This window comes from Eulemur rufifrons, chromosome 4 (assembly GCF_041146395.1).
Source record: "Eulemur rufifrons isolate Redbay chromosome 4, OSU_ERuf_1, whole genome shotgun sequence".
In the NCBI taxonomy this organism is placed as follows: domain Eukaryota; kingdom Metazoa; phylum Chordata; class Mammalia; order Primates; family Lemuridae; genus Eulemur; species Eulemur rufifrons.
The window spans coordinates 2,819,731-2,840,872 of NC_090986.1; the positions used below are offsets into that span (position 1 = coordinate 2,819,731).

Sequence of the window (21,142 nt, forward strand, 5' to 3'; positions counted from 1 at the left end):
TCATTACTATAGCCTTGTAGGATAGCTTGAAGTCTGATAAATTGATGCTTCCCAATTTGTTCTTTTTGCTTAATGTTGCTTTAGCTATATGGGGTCTTCTCTGGGGTCATACAAACTGTAGAATTATTTTGTCTAGATCTGCAAAAAATGATGTTGGTATTTTATTAGGGATCACATTGAATCTGTAGATTACTTTGGGCACTATAGACATTTAAACAATGTTGATTCTGCCAACCCATGAGCATGGTGTATGGTTTTCCTCCTGTTTACGTCCTTTGCTATTTCCTTCCTTAGCATTTTATAGTTCTTCCTGTAGCGGTCTTTCACCTACTTAGTTAAATATATTCCTAGGTATTTTATCTTCTTTGTTGCTATTGTGAAAGGTACTGAGTCTTTGATTTGGTTCTCAGTTTGTCTGTTGGTGTATATGAATGCTAGTGATATGCAGATGTTGATTTTTTAACCTGAGATTTTGCTGAACTTAGTTATCAATTCCAGTAGTCTCTTGGCAGAATCTTTGGGGTTTTCTAGACATAGTGCACTCTAAGACTTTTATTTTGTGGAAGGTGTTTCAACAGTCTTTACATTTATACCGATTTTATCCAGTATGACCCCTGTCATGTCAAGTAATATGTGAACAGTTATTAAAGGATGTGCCACATTGTTTACATTTGTAGGATTTTTCTCAGGTATGAATTCTGTCATGTAGATTAAGGTAAGAGCACTGGGTAAAGGCTTTGCCACATCAATCACATTTGTAGGGTTTCTGTCCAGTATGAATTGTCTTATGTGTGGTCAGATGTGAAAGCTGGATAAAAGCTTTGCCACATTCTTCACATTTGTAGGGTTTCTCTCCAGTATGAATTCTCTTATGTGCGGTCAGGTGTGAATGCTGGGTAAAGGCTTTGCCGCATTCTTCACATTTGTAGGGTTTCTCTCCAGTATGAATTCTCTTATGTGTGGTCAGGATTGAACGGTGGATAAAAGCTTGGCCACATTCTTCACATTTGTAGGGTTTCTCTCCAGTATGAATTTTCCTATGTGTGTTCAGATGTGAACGCTGGATAAAAGCTTTGCCACATTCTTCACATTTGTAGGGTTTCTCTCCAGTATGAATTGCCTTATGTGTGGTCAGGTTTGAACGCTGCATAAAAGCTTTGCCACATTCTTCACATTTGTAGGGTTTCTCTCCAGTATGGATTGCCTTATGTGTGGTCAGGGTTGAACGCTGGATAAAGGCTTTTCCACATTCTTCACATTTGTAGGGTTTCTCTCCAGTATGAATTGCCTTGTGTGTGGTCAGGGTGGAACGCTGGATAAAAGCTTTGCCACATTCTTCACATTTGTAGGGTTTCTCTCCAGTATGAATTCTCTTATGTATATTAAGGTATGAAAACTGCTTAAAATCTTTGCCACATTCTTCACATTTGTAGGGGTTCTCTCCAGCATGACTTGACTTATGATTAGAATGGCTTGAGCAAGATTTGAAGACTTTGCCACATTCTATATATTTGTAATGTTTCTCTCTAGTATGAATTATTTTATATTCAGTAAAGTGTGAACATTTGTTAATGGCTCTTTCACATTCTTTACACTTGAAAGTTTTCTCTACAGGATGTATTATCTTATGTCTATTTCGTTTTGATAATTTTCTGAAGACTTTCAAACATTTATTACATTTGATGACTTTACAATGGCTAGCTGTTGAAAATTGGTTAAATCTATTATGACATTCTTTCTGCTCCTTACACTCACCCACACTTTCCCAGTCTTTCCTTAAGCTTAAATTATGAAGTCCAGAGCCTTCATAATTTCTCAGTAGCACTTTTTGGAATGAATCTTTCAGGCTTTTCCCTGGCAAATGGTCTTGCAAGTAATAAGGAGACACAGCTGAAAGAAATAAAAATAACAAATTATCCCACTTGTTTTTTTTTCAGCCTTAGATGAACATCTATTACAAATCTAATATATAAAATTATAGCAAGCACATTATCAAGATAGCATAGTAAAGTACCACAGGCCCTAATACAGTTACAGCTACATAACATTAATAAAAAATATACTGACCAAATTGCTTCTGTGTGAATTTTAAAACCAATTAAATGTTTGCAGCATCCCGGGAGAGCACAATGCCAAAGCCACATAGAAGAGGAAGAAAAGTTTGTTACATTTACCTACCATGGCGCTTCCTAGTATTAACATACCATGGTCTATATGGGTTTAAAAAATTAACTCCTGGATTCTCCCCAAAATGAGAAACAGAATTGTGGCATATTATATATATATATTTGGACTTCTAGGGGCCTTTCCAGGGACTGGTTAGTGTTTCCCATAACACAGAATGCTGAACGTAATTGTGTTGTGCTTTGGAAGGTAGACTGAGTTTGCTGCAAACAAAGGTAAATAAGTGTTACAGCAGCAGAGAGACTTCAGTACAAGTGGCATACAATAGGTGTAGCAAATGATTACAGGGCCTTAAGAAAAAACATGGAAAAATCACTTTACCTGGAAAATAAACATAATATTCCACAGAATAAATATCCTGAGAATAGATTTGGGAGGCTCCAAGAATCTGTAGCCCAAGCAATTCATATCAAAATCTCCCAGGACAAAGCCAATTTGTAAAGATTGTGACAGATGAATTTTTATTTAATCCACAAATATCAACCAAAGATTATAACATACACAAAGTATCAGGATATCCTAGCCCAATAAAAGAAACAAAATAAATAATCAGAAATGAACTATAAAGAAATAATGATATATAAAATACCTGAGAAAATTAAAAAGCCCCATCTGAATAGTGCACAATGAGTGAAATGGAAACATAGGCAACTCAGGGAATAGAGAAAAATTAAAACAGCAACAAAATGTATAAAAGAAAACAAACTGTGGAGCTGAAGCAAACAAAGAGAAATGACTGAGAAATTCTAAAATGTAAGAAAAAGAACTAAGAGATCAAGAAGCTGATTTTTTCATAGGTTTGTTAGCCATTTTTATATCTTCTTTTGAAAAATTTCTATTCATGTCCTTTGCCCACTTTTTGATAGGGTTGTTTCATTTTTTCTTACTGATTTTCCTGAGTTCTAAATAGATTCTTGTTATCAGTCCTTTATGTGATGTGTCGTATGTGAAAATTTTTTCCCATCTGTAGGTGACTGTTTCTTTGGCTGTGCAGAAACTTTTTAATTTGATCAGGTCCCATTTACTTATTTTTGTTGTGGCTGTGATTGCCTTAGGGGTCTTCCTCATTAATACTTTGCCTAGGCCAATGTCTGTAAGAGTCTTTCCTACGTTTTCTTCTAGAATTCTAATAGTTTCCCACCTACTTTTTAAGTTTGTTATCCACCGTGATTTGAGTTTTGTGACAGGTGAAAGCTGTGTGTCCTGTTTTAGTCTTCTACATGTGGCTATCCAGTTTTCCCAGCACCATTTATTAAATAAGGAATCTTTTCCCCAGAGTATGTTTTTGTCTGCTTTGTCAAAGATTAGATGGCTATATGAGGATGGTTTTATATTTGGATTTTCTGTTCTGTTCCACTGGTCAGTGTCCCTGCACTTGTGCCAATACCAAGCAGTTTTTATAATCACAGCCTTGTAGTATAGTTTGAAGTCTGGCAAAATGTTCAACATCTCTAATCATCAGGGAAATGCAAATCAAAACCACAATGAGATATCACTTAACTCCAGTGAGAATGGCCTTTATCAAAAAGTCACAAAACAATACATGTTGGCGTGGATGCAGAGAGACAGGAACACTTATACATTCCTGGTGGGACTGTAAACTAGTGTAACCCCTGTGGAAAGCAATGTGGAGATACCTTAAACAGATTCAAGAAGACCTACCATTCGATCCAGCAATCCCATTATTGGGCATCCACCCAGAAGAACAAAAGTCATTCTATAAAAAAGACACCTGCACCTGAATATTTATAGCAGCACAATTCACAATCGCAAAGATGTGGAAACAACCCAATTGCCCATCAATTCATGAATTGATTAGTGAACTCTGGTATATGTATACCATGGAATATTTCTCAGCTATTAGAAATAATGGCGATATGGCATCTCTTTGGTTCTCCTGGAGAGAGTTGGAACCCAGTCTATTAAGTGAAGTATCCTAAGAATGGAAAAATAAGCACCACATGTACTCACCAGCAAACTTGTTTCCCTGGGTGCAGATTTGGGAATAACACCAATTGGGTATCGGACAGAGGTGGGGCTGGGGGGAAGGGATGGGTGTGTACCTCCTTGATGAGTGCCATGCGCACTGCCGGGGAATGGACACGCTTGAAGTTCTGACTGGGGAGGATGGCAGTGGGGGGAGAGGATGGGTGGATACCTACAATCCCTATTGCACTGTCTAGGGAATGGACATGCTTGAAGCTCAGACTCGGGGGGATGCGGGGGCATGGGCAATATATATAACCTGAACGTTTGTACCTCCATAATGAGCTGAAATAAAAAATAAATAAATAAAATAAAATAAATAAAACTGGCAGTAGAGAAGGGCTATTTAATCTGAGTACAGTCAAGGAACTAAGACCAGCAGAACTGAGTTCAGCTCTCAGGCCTTCTGACCCTCGATGCCCCCTGCATTAAGACACCTTTGCTGCCTCACCCCAGATGTAATCTATCACATAAACTTTGTAATACAGTATGTATTTCTCCAAATAATATATCTTTATACTAAATGTATAATATATTTATAGAAGTCTTTATTATACCTAAAGTTTTTTCTGCATTATATGGATATCCTCCTTGATTTTCTCCCAGTCACCCAGGACATTAAAAAAAAAACAAAAAAACAAACAAAAAAAAAAAAAAAAAACAAAAGAAATCAAGAAGATCAACACACTTTAACAAGGATAAACAAAAAGACCCATACCAAGACATTATAACTGGAGCTTTGAAAGACACAGAAAAGAGAATCTGAAAAGCTGCATCACAAGAGTGATGTGTCATCTATAAGCTTGCTTCTATGAGAGAACCAGTGGATTTATCATCAGAAACATTGCCCTGCAGGAACAAAATTGGGTTATATAGTCTCAGTGCCTAAAGAACAAAAACTGCACAGCAGAAAATACTGTATCTAGCAAAACTATCCTCCTAAAAGAAGAAAAAAAAAAGGTTTATCAACATAACCAGATGCTGACAGAGTCTGTCAGCACTAGATCAGCCCTACAAGAAGTGCCAAAGGAAGCCCCTTTCATTGAAAATGAAATGACGCTAGAAAACAACACAAAATTATATAAAAATAATTAATGAAGAGGGGAGAGGGCCAGAGGGCCTACTAGAGACATCACTTGCTGGAGCACCCCAGAGGAAAGAAAGTGTTTTAGGTAAGGAAAAGGGAGGAATGGGCACAGCTCATGTGTAGTTTGGAGGAGGTGCCCGAGCCTGCTGTGTACTTCACAGGGGGAAATTGTGAAGCACAACACGAAAACGGAAAAAGAAAAAGAAAAAGACGAGAAGAAACTGGTGAGAATCAAACCCAAAGAGGCTCAGAGCCCAGTGAAGGTATAAGGGAGCACTGCATTTCTCCTTCCTACACACCTTTGGTAATCAGTGGGCTACTGAGTTGTATGTGAGCTTCCCCACGTTTATGCGCATGGGCACTGCTGCACCCACTGAATCGTGTGGAGAACAGGAGTGGCTCTGGAGCTTGGACGTTTCCTGCAGGCTGCCTTCCAAGGAGGGCGACTGGAGGAGCCAGGGTCCTGGCTCTCTTCCTCCCTGCCCCACCCACTGCAGCTGGGAAGGCATCCACCTTTCCTCACTTAGAGTGTTCTCCAAACCTTTACCTCTGGGGACCTGTGGTGGCCCCAGGGGTGCCCAGTCTGGGAGTCCCCTGCCTGTGGTACTCTGTGCAGACACAAGCCAGTGAAGAAGACACACGGGCTGGATCCTGTGCCCCCATGACTTGAGTGAATTCCCAGGGGGCACCACAATGGAGAGATCTGAGAGAGTAACTTGGTAGGCCAGGGAGCCCACATGCGAAGAAATGATGCGAGAGTACAGTGGAGGTTTGAGCCACAGAAATCTGGTGAAATGCCCGTACCCCCACAGGAAAGTCACGCCGTCAGACTCGAAGTTCCCAGCCTGTGGTCCCACTGTGGCTGAGGGCAGCATGTTTCTGTGCCCATTTGCAAACAGACACTGGAGGGAGCCCCTCAGGGCAGGGGTAAAGAGAGAGGGGCGGAGCTCACTCCAAGAGCCAGTTGGTGAACTACAGACAGCCCCTCCCCCATAAGCAGTCTTTTCAGTTTTGATAAATCTTTTTGGCCCCTCTCCCAGTGGCTTTTCCCAGGGCCCTGGGATAGGACTTTGAGCCCTGCCAAGACTTTGCTAAGCCTCCCAGGCATGCTCAACCTAACCCCACCCAACCTCACTGTCCCACTCTCCTCTGTTGTGCTGGAGAGGAAGCAATCCCCTGGGGACTGCAGGCCCCTCCCACTGTCTGGGACAGTCAAATGCTTCTCCTAAGGGGCTGAAGCCTATTCCAGGCACAAAAGAACCCCTGTGCACTTGTCTCTTTCCTGCAAGCATCAACCACTGACGGGGAGAATGACCATATAGCCCATTAGAGCACCTAATGACTCAATCCTACAAGGTGTAGCCAACTCTTATAAGCACCACCCAACTCAGACCTTAAGCCAGGGATCCCAATACAATGCACACTACTGGGAAGAGGAGAAGACAGCAGAATTGAACTAGCACTGCTTTTTAGGAGAGGAATAAATGTTGCAGGCAGCTTGAACTGTGAGGAGTCTGCCCCATCCACTGCAGACCTCTGGGCTCATGGGGGAGCTGCTCAGAATCCATGCAGAGACATTGCACACGAGAGCAGGGGATGATGGCACGAAGGCAGAGATTAAGGAATCCTTAAACACTGTTAGTGGTACTGCAAATTAGGACAACCTCTATGGAAAACAGTATGGAGATTTCTCAAAGAACTGAAAGCAGACCTACCATTTGATCCAGCAATCCCAGTACTAGGTATCGACCCAGAGGAAAACAAGTCTTTCTATCAAAAAGATACCTGCTCTCAAATATTTATTTCAGCACAATTCACAACAGCAAAGATGTGAAGTTAACCCAACTGCCCATCAATTTTTGATTGCATTAATAAAATGTGGTATATATACACCATGGTGTACTACTAAGCCACAAAAAGATCAATTAATGCCTTTTGCAATAATTTACATGTAACTTGGAACAATTATCCTAAGGGAAGTATCTCAAGATTGGAAAAACACCACATGTACTCATTCTTAAATTGGAACTAACTGATAAGCACACACGTGCACAGAGGAAAGTAAAACTTGGTGGAAATCAAGCAGGGGGCAGGGGGAAGAAGGAGAGAAACAAAAACCTGCCTGATGAGTACAATGAACAATATTTGGGTGATGGGCACACCTGTAGTCATGACTCAAGCGTTACAAAAGTGATTCATGTAACCAAAAATATCTGTATCCCCTTAATATTCTGAAATAAAAGAAATTCTGTCTGGGAAACAGATGCAAGTACATCTAAATAAAGTTGTGCAGTATTAGAATCATGGTGCAGAAAACGCTTTTAATCATGCTTTAAAGTTTATAAGATAAAAGCACAAAAATTATCAGAAACATCTGTTAGGCTGGGTGCAGTGGCTCACGCCTGTAATCCTAGCACTCTGTGAGGCTGATGCGGGAGGATCACTCAAGGTCAGAAGTTCTAGACCACCCTGAGCAAGAGCCAGACCCGGTGTCTATTAAAAATAGAAAGAAATGATCTGGACAGCTAAAAATATATAAAGAAAAGAATTAGCTGGGCAGAGTGGCTCCTGCCTGTAGTCCTAGGTGCTTCTGAGGCTGAGGCAGAAGGATTGCTTGAGCCCAGAAGTTTGAGGTTGCTGTGAGGTAGGCTGACACCATGGCACTCTAGCCTGGGCAACAGAGTGAGACTCTGTCTCAAAAAAAAAAAAAAAAGAAAAAGAAAGAAAGAAAGAAACATCTGTTAATGGATATACAGTATAAGAAGATACAATTAGAGACATCCATAACATAAATTTTAAGGCAGATGTAATGAAGAAGAATTTTTGTATTCAAGTAAAGAAGAGTTATTACTTACAAGTTTTCATTGTTGTAACTATAAGAGCTTTTATGTAATCCGAATGGTAACCACAATAAAATACCTATAGAGATACATTTTTAAATAAGAAAGGATCAAAGCAAGTCACTACAAAAATCAATGAGACAGAAAGGGCAGAAAATGAGGAAAAGAAGGACAAAGTACCTGCAAGAATCAAAGAAAACAATTAATAAAATGGCAATAGTAAGCACTTCCCATTCAAACAATTATTTAAATATTTATAGACTAAAATTCCCAATCAAAAGAAAAAAATTGAGTAAAAGGTTTTAAGGAAATTCAAAAATGAAGATCCAACTACATTCTCTTTATAACAGACTCCCATTATATCTAATGGCAAAAAATAGACTGAAAGTGCAGGATGGAAAAACACACTCCATGCAATGGTTAAGCAAATGAGAGCAGGAGAGTCACAATCATATTAGGCAAAACACATTTTGAGTCAAAAGCTGTCCTATTTCATAAAACATAGTACTTTAAGCCAAAACTGTCAAGAGACAAAGAAGGACAACTAAATAGTAATACTAGGGTTCATTCACAGAAAACCTATGATTAATATATATAAAAAATATTTTTATATTTGGGATCCTAGATCTCAAAACTCTTATAAAGGCACTTAGATTTTGGGATTTATTTTATATATAAAGCTATCATACACACACACACATTATAAAATCCGGGTTTCCAAATATGTAAATGTATAGGTAAAAAATGTAATTTTTTATAGAGATATGGCTGATTTGTATTTTAATTAAACCAGACATTGATAAAGCGTACATAGGAAGCTACAATTTCAACCAAAATTATAATGTGTAGGCAAAACAAAACACACAATAAACTTATGTCAAAGGACATAACTTAAGAAACTAATGCAATAATATATCATTGCAAAACAAGAAATGTTTAGACGTAAAATTTGATTTGGAACAAAATAGAAAATCAGACTGTATAAAGAGAGTGACATTAACAACATGATGGAATAGGAAGTCTCCTACTTTTCTATCTCCCCACAGTAACTAAAATTTGGCAGCCATCCATGGACAAAAGTGTCTTTGTGAAAGCCAGGCACAATAGCTCGAACATGTAATTCCAGCTACTCAGAGGCTGAGGAAATAGGATCACTTTAGTCCAGCAGTTTGAGACCAGCTTGGGTGATATTAGGAGACCCCCGTCTCAAAATCTAAGTGCTCTTATAAAAGCTTTGAGATCCATGAAGGACGTTGTAAAATAATACTAAAACCCAAGACCAAAGAGGGTCATTTTGAGAAGGCAGGCCCTCATTCAGATGGTAAACTTGAGAACCCGTGGTCTTGGATACAGACCAAGAAATGGCTCACTCCACGTGGTACCACTGAGAATTCTGAAGTGACTCTACAAGCAACTTCAGCTCCTCCCAGCCATGGTCTAGGGATGATCCTCCCTCTCCAGAAGCCTGCAGGCAATGTCCATTTGTGTCCATGGAGGCAGGCCTACACACCTTGGCACTCACTTGGTCTCTGAAGCAGCTGTACCTCAGTTCCAGTTCTCTCAGCCACAGTCCATGGCCAGTGCTGCACACCTAGGGACCAACACCGTGCCCTGGGGAAAACCTCTCACATAGTCAGTGGGAGCCACACTCATACATATAGTTGACACCCTCCCCACCATATGCAGACCCAACTGAAACTTCCCGCCAAACAGATCAAAGTCCCGAGGGTAATCCAGTCCGCCCAGGAACAAGACAGAATTGACAACTGTCCAAGCCCCTAGTAACAGACTCACTGAAGGGAAGCATCAAAGCTGACCTAGAAGCAGCCTTGTAAGCCAGCTAGAACCCCTATTCTTTGCAAGTCCAGAGGATAACCCATCAGGCTGTGGACCCAAAAAGGAAAGAGCTTTACCTGCTGAAATTGGTTTATGAAAATTGGATGACGCATTTGCTGCTTCAGATGCACAGACACAAATGCAAGGCTGTATTGTACACACTTTCACTCTTTCTATTCTATCATAACATTGGAAGTATTACGCAAAAATATTGGGAAAAACACTTTTAAAGCCATCAAATAAAAAAGAAAAGAAAACTTACTATTTATAGATGACACAATCTTATATGTTGACAACCCTAAATAGTACAAAAAAAACCTCTTTAAACTAAAAAATGCACTGAGTAAATGAGCAGAATATTAAATTAACATGCAAATGTCACTTGTGTTTTCATACAGTAACAGCAAACTTTCCAATAAAAAAGAAAATAATCTCATTTATAGTAGCATCAAAATAATAAACATTTTAGCAATACATTTAATTAAAAAGGTGAAAGCAATTTACACTGAAAAATATAAGTTGGTGATGAAAGTAATTGAAGACACAAATAAATGTAAAGATTCCACAGGTTTATATACTAGCAGAATAAATACTGTTAAATTGCCATATTATGCAATGTCATCTAAAGATTCAATGGACTCCCTATCAAAATTTCAATGGCATTTTTTCACAGTAATAAAAAACACAATCCTAAAATTTTTATGGAACTGAATATATTTTCAGTAGCCAACATAATACTGAGGAAGAAGAACAAAGCTGGAGGCCTCACACTTTCTGATTTCAAACTAATTTCAAAACTATAGTAATAGAAACAGACTAGAACATGCATAAAAAGTGACAACCCCCCCCAAAAAAATAATGGAACAAAACAGAGAGCCCAGAAAAAAATCCATGCATGCAAAGTCAACTCATCTTTGCCAAGGGCACCCAGAGCACATAATGCAGAAACTATAGTCTCACCAATACTTCAATACTTGGTGCTAGAAAACCTGGATACTCACAAGAAAAAAATATGATTACACCATTTCTTGTATACCATACCCAAACATTAATTCAAAATATAGACTTATATAAAGCACAAATCCTTAAAAATCATAAAAGAAACATATGGAAACCTCCTTGATAATTACCTTGGCAATGAATTTTTTGGATACAACATCACACATGTGACAACAAAAGTAAATATATAGAAGTTGGACTGCACTAAACTAAAAAACCTTTTGTACAGCAAAGAAGACAAGGAAACAAGAAAACATAAAGGATGGGAGAAAACGGTGGCAAACCATATGCCTGATAAGAGACAAAAACAGTAATAATGATAATAACCCAATTGAAAAATAGGAGAAAGACTGAAAAGATCTTTTCCCAAGAAAGACATATATATGACCATAAGTGTATGAAATGATGCTCGACATCACTAATCATTAGGGACTTAAAAATCAAAATGATGTTAAAATACCACTTCATACATGTTAGCATGGCTAATATCAAAGAGTAGATAACAAATTTTGACAAGCATATGAAGAAAAAGAAATGCTTTATACTGTTGGTGAGTTATAAATTCACGGAGTCATTACAAAAACCTGTATGGAGGTGCTATTGAAAATGAAAAATTAGAATTGCCATACAATCCAGCAATCCCACTTCTGTGTATACAACCAAAGGAAATAAAATCAGTATCTTTGACTGGGTGAGGTTGCTCATGTCTGTAATCGTAGCGCTCTGGGAGGCTAACGTGGGAGGATCACTTGAGCTCAGGAGTTCGAGAGCAGCCAGAGCAAGAGTAAAACCCCATCTCTACTACAAATAGAAAAAATTACCTGGGCAACTAAAAATAGAAAAAATTAGCCAGACGTGGTTGTATGTGCCTGTAGTCCCAGCTACTCGGGAGGCTGAGGCAGGAGGATCGCTTGAGCCAGCAGTTTGAGGTTGCTGTGAGCTAAGCTGATGCCACAGCACTCTAGACCAGGCAACAGAGTGAGACTCTTACAAAAAAAAAAAAATTATCTTTAAGAAATATCTATACCCCTATGTTCTTTGCAGTATTATTCACAACTGACGAGATAAGAAAACAAGCTGTTTGTAAAATTCTGAATGAATAAAGAAAATATGGTATATATACACAATATATATACATTCTACTGAATATTATTTAGCCACAAAAAATATAATTCAGACATTTCATCAACAGAGATGGTCCTGAAGGACATTATGCTAACTGAAATAAGCCAGGCACAGAAAGACAAATACTACATGATCTCACTTATATAGGGAAGCTAAAAAGTTTGAGGTAGAGAACACAAATGTGGTTTCCAGGGCCTGTGGTGGGGAAAATAGATGTTCAAAGGGTGCAAACTTTTAGTTACGTGAGGAATACATTTTGGAGACTTAATGTATAATACCATGACTAATAATAACTTGTATCCTAAAATTTGCCAAGACAGTAGTAGACCTTAAGTGTTCTCAATAGAAAAAAATAGGTGATTGTGAGGTGATAGGTATATTCATTAACTTGATTTCACAATGTCTACAAATGTCAAATAATTATACTGTATACAATAATTATGTATAACTTTTATGTGTAAAAAAAAAAGTTACACATCTACACATGTGTACGTGTGTGTGTGTGTATGAGTGAGACAGTTGAGTAAACTTCAAACTAAGTAAGAGAAAAACTCTAAAATGACAGTTATTAAAAAATAAAGTAACAAGTGGGAGCTTAATACATGCTCAGCAATGTTCTAAGCTTCCCAAAGACATACTATATTTAAGAAATGCAGAAAAAAGATGCCTTAAGCTATATTAAAGTTGAGCAATTTGGGCATATAGAGTTTAAATTATTTATCATAGTTGATACAAAAACAGAATTGTAAAGTAAAATAATGTTCAATTACCTTTATTTAGAGAGCTCTGATAAATTACTGAGTATGAATTTCCTGTAAAATTACATTGAAAACCTTCATAGGGTAGGAAACCATAAAGCAGAAAACATACCACATCTGTTTGTGGTGTGCCTGGGATACCTGAACCACGAACTAATATCACAACTTCACTCACACGTTTCAGATGTGATGCAAAAGGAAAATGAACAAATTATTTCACAGAGACTTCCTCAAAAATACACAGACATCACCATGTCCTGAAAGGCAATAGAATAGGACTCGGATCCTGCTGTCCCTTGTAAGCCACGAACAGAACTTTGGTTCTCACTGTAACCTTCAAGGAAGATCACTGACGGGGAATTAGTGCTTAGAGAATTAAAAAACAAAGACAAGACATGCCCTTATGTGAGACCAAGGGAAAGAAACCCAGGCTTCTTAGAAATCATTTTCATTGAAGAACAGCTTCCCAAACCCCATTTTAAGGTCTGGCTTCCTCCTTAAATTCTGGACCTCTCTGCCCTGTGCCAACTGCTTCATTCTCTCCCACCTACCTGGGTATTTGCGTACTGCAATGTATTTCTTCGCCTTCCAGGGTTCATGTCTTTGCTCCAGACAGGTGATCAGGTCTGGTTTAGAGACAGCAAGACCTATTTTATTAGAAAAAATTCACATGATTCTTCCTAGGATTCTCCAACTACCAATCTAGTACTGTGCTCAGTAGAGAAAAGAGAACACATAGAAAACTCTAGAAAAATAATCCCCACATACTCTTTCCTGATGGAAACTTTAGAATACTTAGAAAGCATTTAATATTTTGGGGTTCTTTGCTCCTCTACCCAGTACTACTGAATCAAAACTTCGTGGTGGACACCTACAAAATGGGAAAAAATTTTTGCATACTACACATCAGATAAAGGACTGATAACAAGAATCTATTTAGAACTCAGGAAAATCAGCAAGAAAAAATCAAGCAACCCTATCAAAAAGTGGGCAAATGACATGAATAGAAACTTCTCAAAAGAAGATATAAGAATGGCTAACAAACATATGAAAAAATGCTCAACATCCCTAATCATCAGAGAAATACAAATCAAAACCACAATGAGATATCACTTAACTCCAATGAGAATGGCCTTTATCAAAAAAACCCAAAACAACACATGTTGGCGTGGGTGTGGAGAGACAGGAACACTCATACACTGCTGGTGGGACTGCAAACTAGTGCAACCCCTGTGGAAACATTATGGAGGTATCTTAAACAGATTCAAGTAGACCTGCCATTTGACCCAGCAATCCCATTACTGGGCATATACCCAAAGGAAAAAAGGTCATTCTGTAACAAAGACACATGTACCCGAATGTTTATAGCAGCACAATTCACAATTGCAAAGATGTGGAAACAACCCAAATGCCCATCAATACATGATTGGATTAGTAAGCTGTGGTATATGTATACCATGGAATATTACTCAGCTATAAGGAATGATGAAGATACGACATCTCTATGGTTCTCCTGTAGAGAGTTGGAACCCATTCTATTAAGTGAAGTATCCCAAGAATGGAAAAACAAGCATCACATGTACTCACCAGAAAATTGGTTTCCCATATCATCACCTAAATACAAATCTGGGAACGACACCAATTGGATATCAGACTGAGGTGGGGGGTGGGGGAGAGGTTGGGGGTATGCCTACACAATGAGTGCATTGCGCACCGTTTGGAGATTGGTAACGCTTGAAGGTGCTGACTCAGGAAGGGGGGGTGGGGAAGGGAGGGATATATACCTACATGATGGGTGCAACGCACACTGTCTGAGGAACAGACACGTCTGGAGCTCTGACTTGGGGGGAAAGGTGGTACAGGAGCAACGTATGTAACCTGCAATTCTGTATCCCCCATAACAAGATGAAATTAAAAAAAAAAATAAAATAAAAAGAGTTTCAACAATCTCAAAAAAAAAAAAAAAAAAACCTTGGTGGTGGAAATTGCATTTCAAGGTACGGGAAAAAATATTTTATGCCACTACATTTCTGCAATTACTACTAATGTAGAGTGAAAGATACAGATTTGCAGCTCAAAAAGATTTAAGATTAATGTCAAGATAAAACACTTTGAATATTTTCTTTTCTATATCAAAAATCCCTAATATTTTCTTGGAAACAAGGATCAGAAACTCATTCATGCAAAGCAGAAACTTCCAAAAAATAATTTACAAAAAATATGAAATTATTAGTGTGGAATGGAAATGGTGTATTGAAGTTCTCCTCACCTAGGGAGACCAGGTTTGTGTAGTTCTCTAACATCACATCCCTATACAAATTCTGCTGAGCAGGGTCCAGGCATTCCCACTCCTCCAGAGAAAATTCTATGGCCACGTCCATGAATGTCAACAGTTCCTGGAAAAAAAAAAAAAAAAAAAAAACCAACACATACTTACCAAGGAGCCCTGGGCAGAGATAATTTCACTCCTGGTGAAATGAGAGAGTAAAGAGAAGTGGTTCGGACTTATACGAGTGACTGGATTATCCCATAAGATAATTTTAACAAAAAAGTATTTCCTAATGTATTCTGTAAGTCTGTGCAAAGAGGATAGTATAACAGCCACAAAAACAGTGCAGATACTATATTTTTTAGATAATGCAGCATAAAAGTAAGGCCACCCAAACAGCCATGGACATTTTTGAGTGCTTTATTTACATCATACATGATTAAGTTGTGTATATTTCTCTGATGGAAAAGTCATGGTGGGTTAGAAGGTACCTCCCAAATTTTAATGTGTACAACAATGAACGGAAGATCTGGTTAAAATGCAGATTTTGATTCAGAAGATATGGGATGAAGGCTGAATCTCTAGCAAGCTTCATGAGTGATGCCAATGCTTCTGGCCCGGGAAGATGTTTTGGCAAACATCCACCAAGTGGTAGAGCCTGGGCTTACCCCAGTGTATCAGACCAGTAAATAAAGATGAGAGCCTTCCTTTTCCAAAGCAAGCTGTATGAAAGAGAATCTAAGAACAAAGTGGAACTTCCAGATTCAATGTGATGGTTTACACACATCTTCCCAAGGCATGTATTCATGGAGAAAAATAATTTATAGTGGAAAAATCTGTTAAAGAGCACCTTAACTAAGTGTATAAAATTAACAACTATAACAGAGCAAATTGGTATCAGGTGCTGATTCACATGGGCGGACACAACATCATTGCTGTGAGGATAGTGGCCAAAAGAAGTAAATCATAATTTGAATCTAATCATGAGGAAACATCAATTTTATGCAAACCTCAAGCTACATGAATCTCCCATGTTTTATAATCTCTAATAGTGCATGTAAAGTCTTTTCTTGGCATCCTAGAAAGCATGTCTCCTCTAATCATTCTTTTTTAAAACTCTGAGTTATTCTAGGCAATTAATGTCAACACTTTAGGAGTGCATTTACTTCATCCTGTTACGCACAGAACTGATGGAGCATCCACATGGAACCTAAACAGTTTCGTGTTCCCCTTCTTCACTGATACCCAAGATCCTGACCCTATCCCAAATAAGAATCCTAGGAGCCACATGATCCCAAGTTTGACAGCCACAAAGGGAATATTTTCTATATTGCAGCTCATAAACTTTTTGAGAAGTGTTCGTGGCACATAAGAGGCCTGGATGGAGAGAATGAATAGAAAGCTCTGCTATACAGGGAAGATTTTTCAGAGCACCTTGACCATTATAAGAAAAATGGACAACAGAATCATAGAAACAAACTCATTAGGCAAGAACATTCCAAGAGAATGAAAGGTTTTCATTCTAAACACAGGCCATTTCAGGATGACAAGTGAACATGATTCTGGACCTGGGACCTGTACATAAGAACCAGCCCTTTCTTCCTCTTCCTTCTCTGGAACTTTTTCTCAGGTGAGAGTATCTGGACAAATCATATTTGCATTTTGATAAAGTGCCATCAAAGGCATCAGCACAGTCCCTTCATCTGCTACGACTACACCCACAGGCAGAGGGACCTTGAAGTGCAAAAAATCCACCCTTCCCTGTCCTTCATCACAGAGTCATCAACATGGAGCTTCTACATGGACACCAATGAGTGATTTCTCTCCCTTCCTGCCCACAGGTGCCCTCCTCTACCACAGACACCAGCAATATGTGCTATAGCAGTGGGCACGTGGGCTGGGCTGTGCTGCCCTGCACCCCACAAACCATGCAGGGAAGACTCTCTGAGGTCCCCGTGGAACAAAGGCTGGACTCAACTTTCATAAATATATCTGGGAGCCCTTGTGCTTGACCCTGGACTTACTTTAGCATGACGTGGGGCATTTCATTAAAACCACCTAGATGCTCCAACCCCAACAAATACAATCTGCAGGGAGGGCACCGGTGATGGTGTTTCTTTAAACTGGACACGTGATCCTAATTGGAAACTGGGGCTGAAAACACTTAGGTAATCACTGCCTCTCAGGCTTTACTGTGCACATAAACCATTTGTTATTCCAGGCCACACTAAGTGATAGGATTCTGGGATTACAGGTCTGAGTCACCACCCTAGCTTTCTTCATACATTTTCTAACATACAATAATAAGCAGTTTAGTCAAAACACTTAAGTTTTTCTGGAATTATATTAGAAGCTAAATATTTGTTCTTAACAAGGTAGAAGCAATAAAGACAAATAAAAACAACTCTTCTGTTCATAAATGGCCTTCATGTGCTGACATCAGAACTCGCAACATAAGGAAAATGGCCCACATGAAGCAAAAGTCTGAACAACTTCCTTGACTCGACTACATGATGCTGAATTCAACCATTTAACCATTTACTCTAGATTGGACAGGAGGAACCATGCCTGCTTTACTTGTTCCTCTAATGCTCATATGAAATGGAAAAAACTCATTGATCTATTGGTTTGTGTCTCAGGACCTCCTCCTTGTTTATCACTGAAGTACCAGGAAATGGCAGCAACTCCAATCTGGACACCAACAAGGGAGATTCTTTCTGTGCAAGGAGGAACAAACCCTGGATGACTTATTCCTCTTCCTCTGAAATGGAGGGGAATTAGCCTGTCATCCTGAACCCAGCATGGAAGGACACCCCCAAATGTCCACAAGCCTCCTACATGCTGGTGAGAGGGTCCCCAGTGAGCTTGGGCTGATGTCCCCATGCTGATCCAGGCAGGAGAGAATCAGGCTGACTGTGTGACGTCAGCAGAGAAAATGGAAATGCCCTGGTAGGGCAGCTGATCCTGGATCCAGGTGTGACATAACCTGTCCTTTATCGGATAACTTTTAGGTATGAGGAAGGAGAAGAACACCCTGCTCCAGTAACAGTACAGGAAGCTGTCGTTGTGATTGTGGCTGTGAATATTTTGTGGCCCTGGCCTCCCACAGCTGAGGTGCTTGTTTACATTTTCAGATTTTGCCACTAGATTCTATTTACAACAGAAACACATCATACAACTGTAAGAGCTCACTGGGCAATATCTGGAAAACTTGAAAGGCCTCATTTAGTAAAGGCTGCCTTCACAAAGTCTATATTGACTTCTCACAATGCAGAAAATGTTTCCCTCAGGTTTTCTGTACAAACTCAGTCCCAAGACGGGCCCTGCTTGTGAATCCCAGGTAGAGAGCAGCCTTATGTGCGGATTACAGCTGGTATCAACCTGGCTCTGTATTCTTGGGTTATACAGAAAGAGGGGAAAACTAGAAGCTGCTCATAGAAGCTGCTCTATCACATCCCTATGATCATGAGGACCTGGATTCAGAATTTGCAGCTGCAGATTGAGGTCTTGGAAGTATAGGGAAGCAGCTGGTGCCCTCTACATATTCATGAGTATTTGGCAAAGAGGAGGAGAGGGAGTTAAGGTTCTCAGGCCTACTCAATGCACATGTGTCTACCTGGCTGGGTTTGCAAGCCCAACAGTCTCTGGATAAATTTCAGGTCTGAAAATGCCAGGGTCATTGACAAACAGCTGGAAGGGATGATTGCTGTCTTGTAACATTATTTTTGTAGAAATCTGGTCAAACTGCTCTACCCAGCAGATTGCAAATAGGCAGAGAGACAATTCCACATGTAGATATTGGAGGCACCATGCACTTTGTTGCACAATTGTGAGTTATTACTGGAAGGCCAAGAAGGAAAGAGCTCTTTAGAGTGAAGCCTGGGGAGCACTTTATAATTTGTTACCATGCCTGGTAATTCTCAAGTGTTTGGAAAATATAATTAAAAACAAAATTGTTTCCAAGCCCAGAATAACTCTCCACAATGGTAAAAGAGAAGGAAAACTTTTGTTATACAATTAAACCAGAATGTCATCTACATCTCAGGCAATCTGTCTCTTTTTTTTTTTTTTTTTAAGACATAGTCTCACTCTGTTGCCCGGGCTAGAGTGAATGCCGTGGCGTCAGCCTAGCTCACAGGAACCTCAAACTCCTGGGCTTAAGCGATCCTACTGCCTCAGCCTCCCAAGTGGCTGGGACTACAGACATGTGCCACCATGCCCGGCTAATTTTTTGTATATATATATTTTAGTTGTCCATATAATTTCTTTCTATTTTTAGTAGAGACGGGGTCTCACTCTTGCTCAGGCTGGTCTCGAACTCCTGACCTCGAGCGATCCACCCGCCTCGGCCTCCCAGAGTGCTAGGATTACAGGCGTGAGCCACTGGGCCTGGCCTACATCTCAGGCAATCTGATAAGAAATTCCAAAGACATAAAGAAAAGTCAACATCATTAGTCCTCAAATAGATTTGTCAGCACCATTTTTCAAATGTAGTTCACCCAAAATTTACCCAGTAATTGGAAAGACCATCTGTGCTTACTAATTGGCTTTATTCAAAGGAAAAAAAAAAAAAACGAAAACAAACCCTTTCATATCTTCATGACAGAAGACAACTTTGCCACTTGGAGCTAGGTGCCTACTAATGGGAGGTTCCTACTCTAAAAGAAACTGGGATTCATGCAGATTTTTTTGACTATTTACATTTGAAATCAATGGTTCCTAGATTTGAAAGAAAGACAATCCCAAGTTAAAATACATTTACAAAAGACCTGTTAACTCATAAAATAATTTACATATATTTCAAAGTGGCAGAGAAAAACTACATACAAAATTAAAAACTTTAAGGAAGAGAAGAGAGTATAATCTCATGTTTTTAAGTTGAAGGATCCAGTTGGGATTTTTCATTTGTATCTGCTCTTAAAACAGCCACGTCAAAGGCCACGGCCTTCAACTCATGACTCTAATTCCAGACGGTGCTGAATTCAGGCACCAGAGGAGTAGCCTTAGTCACACTATGTACACAAGAAAGAAGGTTTGTGGGGAAGAAAAAAATCAGAAGACACACCAGTACTATCAAGGACCCATGGGTGGGAGGCAGTGCAGAGCTGGTGTAAGGACTGGCTGGTGCTGCAGAAGAAACCAAAAATCTCGGGACAATCCCTCAAGTTCCTTATGCAGAAGCAAAGGCCAGGCTTGGAGGCTGAGTCATGCAACACCTTACAAATCAATGGTTAGTACTGCATCAGCCAGATCATGGAGAGGTAAAAGGTTTCAGGGATATCCATGGACTGCCCACACAGATCATTCAAAAGGAAATTCCTCATTGGCCTTCCATAAGTAAGAACTCATAAGTTGTAACTGTTCATCTGCACTTTCAGTCTAGCTCCTAAAACTAGAGTCTGTTCAACTCCACACTAATAATGTTGATTACAAATTTATCTTCCCAAGTGCATAATAGAAACAAGATCAACCTTTCTTCTACCTATCCAGGGACATCTACATAATTGATTCTTCCTTCACTTTCTTTTCCTCTTCAAACATTAATTTTAGCTTATGTTATATGTAAATTTTCTGGGCTCACAAGAATGTCACAATTTTGCCTGGCTACCCACACCCCCTCCTTTTACTTTTTCTATCCATGTCACCTTTAAATACTGAAGTTCCCAAATCCCCCTTTGGAAACAGTCACATATTTGTCTGTGGTTTGGTTTTTCCCAAGCACATCCGTATATGTTGGCCCAATAAACCTCTATCAATTAGTATGCTTGCCTCAGTCACTTATGTTGGGCTGTCAGTGCTAAAGATACTAGCTCAGGCTGGGATATGCCCTGGCATTCCTGTGTCCATGCAGGCATGGGATTATAATCAGGCGATCCAGCTGTAAGCCTGGATTGGTGGAGGGCCAGATTTCTGCTGCAGATTTGGAGTCTGGGGGTGGAGCTAAACCAGGACTCCAGTGTGGATATTTGGTGGGAAACTCTAAGAGCAATGGAGCTGTGGTCTCCATTCCAGAGGGAGGAGACTTGCCTGGGAGGGGCGTGGCTCCATCAGTGCCTGC

The 21,142-nt window shown here is 39.5% G+C and overlaps 1 pseudogene; it reads right to left on the minus strand.

Annotated features, from left to right (window-relative positions):
• LOC138382895 (zinc finger protein 91-like) overlaps positions 1–21,142 on the minus strand; it is a 326,121-nt pseudogene that overhangs the window by 294,850 nt on the left and 10,129 nt on the right.